Here is a 3,550-nt window from a genome sequence, read left to right on the forward strand (position 1 = left end):
TTTAAATTCAATATCACCATAAATCCACAAAAAAATATAAAATAAAAGTAAAAGTAATATGAGTACCTTTTTTCTTTCTCCTTATTTGATAGATAATAAAATTTCTGATTTATCAACAAAGGAGAAGGAAATATGTAAGAAACCTCCCAAAAGATATTTCCTTTCATATTTCTTGTACGGTGTATCTTGAGCTAAAGAAGGTGAGATTTCTTTTTTTTTTTTTTGGTTTTGTATTTTACTTGGTGGAAGTTAGGACAGGAAACAAAAAGGGAAAAACAAACAATCAACGGATATTCAATAATCACATATAAAAGTCAGAAAAACTCAAAAAAGAAAAAAAAACTCTCTATAATTTATTTTTGAAATTAAAAATTATAAAAGACAATTATAAATAAAAAAATAAAAATACTAGTTAAAATATTAGATTTTATAAAAGAATTATTTTTTTAAATATACGGATAACTTATATAAATACTATTAATCATTTTCATTATGGTATCTTTAATGGAAATTTCTTTTTTTTTTAAAATTAAAATTAATAACTCTTTTATATTCAACCATGTTACAAAAAAATAATATAATTTAATTGTATCTAGATTTAAATATAAAAATTTAATTAATAATTTTACATTTCAATAGATAAAAAACATAATAATTTTTAAAATATATTTATATTAACAAAACTATAAATTAAGAAATTACCTAGAGCCACAAACCAGATTGAGCCGGGCCTGATTCAATAATTATATAAATACCCCAAATGTTTTAGGGCCCCTATTTCTTAGAGCCTTAAACCGGGCCTATGAGTAAGAATAGAAGATCAGAAACTATGTCATTTATCCGTGGACTCTAATTTAACAAAATATTTACATGTAATCAGTAATTAATTAAGAGAGAAAAAGATCATACACGTTCGGATTGGTTATGAATTAGCAGCAGCCCTACTCCTTTTAGTTGAAACTGATGATTAGCCGTTCGCTTTTTGCTTGTCCTGCCTCCCTCTTTTGAACCACAGTTGAGAAAGAAAGAAACCAAATTGCACAATTTTAGTACCTAATTTAGATAGTAAGACAAATTCATTACGTGAATGAAAAAATAGTAACTAAAGGTCAATGAAAAACTATGCCTGGTGTTTACTGTGGCAAACTGAGTCATTCTCATTCACATTTTTCTTTTCATCTTGATCGCAAAAGCAATCCCCTTTTTCAATCTGCCCTAGTATAAATAGGGGTTGCACATGAACATTAACATGCACAAAACAAACCCTAAGCAAGTAAGCCAATGACAGACATGAATTTTCCAAGCTATATCCTTCCAATTCTTGTTTTTTCTCATTTGTCATTCTCATGGGCAACTTCAGCTCACACCCATGAAGATTTTCTTGAATGTCTTCACCTTCAATCTCAAGACTCCACTTCCATCTCCAGAGTCATATACACCCCCAATCAACTCTTCCTATTCATCTGTTGAGCAATTTTCCATACAGAACCAAGGTTCAATACAAGTACCACTCCAAAACCTCTAGTTATTGTTACCCCTTTGAATATATCCCACGTTCAAGCTGCCACAATATGTTCTAAAAGATATGGCATGCACATTAGAGTTCGAAGTGGTGACCATGACTACGAAGGGCTTTCTTATGTTTCTGCTCTTCCATTTTTCATTATTGATCTGATCAATCTTCAATCCGTCACTGTTGATGCGGCAAAGAACACTGCATGGGTTCAAGCTGGTGCAACTATAGGCAAATTATATTATAGTATGCCGAGAGAAGCAGAACTCTAGCTTTTCCAGCAGGTGTTTGTCCTACCGTCGGTATTGGTGGGCACTTCAGCGGCGGAGGGTATGGCATGTTGTTGCGAAAATATGGGCTTGCTGCGGATAATATAATTGATGCAGTATTGATTGATGTTAATGGTAGAGTTCTTGACAGAGCTTCAATGGGTGAGGATCTTTTCTGGGCAATTCGAGGAGGTGGAGGAAATACCTTTGGAATCGTTATTTCATGGAAGATTAACTTGGTTCCAGTTCCAGCTACTGTCACTGTATTTACGGTGGAAAAAACCTTGAAACAAAATGCAACTCAACTTGTCAATGGGTGGCAATATATAGCAGAAAAGCTTCATGAAGATCTATTCATTAGAGTAATTATAGAGAGAGTTAATTCAACCAGTCAACAAGGAAAAACAACGGTACGAGCAGCATTTAACTCCTTGTTTCTCGGTGGAGTCGACAGGCTTCTTCCTTTGATGCAAGAGAGCTTCCCTGAACTGGGTTTGGTGAGAGAAGATTGCATCGACATGAGCTGGATCGAGTCCATCCTCTACTTTGCTGGATTTTCAAATTCACCCTTGGATATTTTGCTTAACAGGACTCAGCCATCCGTGAGGAATTTCAAAGCAAAATCCGATTATGTCAAAGAACCAATGCCTGAAACTGCACTGGAAGGCATATGGGAGAGGCTCTCCGAAATGGATGTCGGTGCAGGTCAACTGATATTTAGCCCGTACGGAGGAAGAATGAGCGAGATTTCAGAATCCAGCATTCCATTTCCACACAGGGCAGGAAATCTGTACAAGATTCAGCACCTGGCGTATTGGGACGAGGAAGGAATTGTAGCAACAAGAAAGCATATAAGCTGGATCAGAAGGCTCTACAGTTTCTTGGCTCCCTATGTTTCAAAGAATCCAAGAGCAGCATATATCAACTACAGGGATCTTGACATTGGGATAAACAACTTGGGCAACACAAGTTACAAGCAAGCAAGCATTTGGGGAATAAAGTATTTCAAGATTAACTTCGACAGGCTGGTGCATGTCAAGACTACAGTTGATCCTGCCAACTTTTTCAGGAACGAACAGAGCATCCAGCCTCTCTCTTCTTGGTAAAATTAGATATTAGATGGATAATTTGATTAGCTAAAAGAATTGATAATAAGGATGTTTGTATTCTCTACACTGGGTCATCCATGCATTTAGGGTCTCTTAAGTTGGTATGTTTTTGTGTGGAATTGGGTTATTCCATGCATAATCAAATAAAGTTATACTGTAAAAAAAAAGAAAAAAAGATTAACGTGCATGTTAAATATATTCATTGTGTAAAAATAAAAATTCATTTTGTAACTTCTGATATTGCCAATAGAGGATTTTTCTTTTTAGGAATTTACACGGATTATATTATTTTTTATAATCATGATATTTTTACGTATTTTTCTCTTCTACAATTTTACGTTTTTTCTTTAACATTTATGCCTGATATATGTGCGAGGAGAGGGATTTTTCTGTAATGGAAAAATCCTGTTAGTTCCATAAATGAAAATTAATGCTATAATGAAATCTGGTTTTTAATATTTTGTTTTAAAGAATTAATTATAATCAAAACTAATTAACACTAGTCTAGCCTCATTAATAATAAAAAATATAATAATTGATACAAATTTAAGTCGAAAGACATATTTTCATATATAAATAAGGTTAAATTAAATTTAAAATTACAAAATTATCTTTAATCAATAGAATTTACACAGCATACGATTAATTTGAGAAAGTAA

The 3,550-nt window shown here is 33.1% G+C and overlaps 1 pseudogene; it reads left to right on the forward strand.

Annotated features, from left to right (window-relative positions):
- Positions 1-1,281: 1,281 nt before the first annotated feature.
- Positions 1,282-3,058, forward strand: LOC8265482 (annotated as a pseudogene).
- The last annotated feature ends 492 nt before the right edge of the window (positions 3,059-3,550 follow it).

The sequence above is a fragment of the Ricinus communis genome, chromosome 4 (genome assembly GCF_019578655.1).
Source record: "Ricinus communis isolate WT05 ecotype wild-type chromosome 4, ASM1957865v1, whole genome shotgun sequence".
Lineage (NCBI taxonomy): Eukaryota > Viridiplantae > Streptophyta > Magnoliopsida > Malpighiales > Euphorbiaceae > Ricinus > Ricinus communis.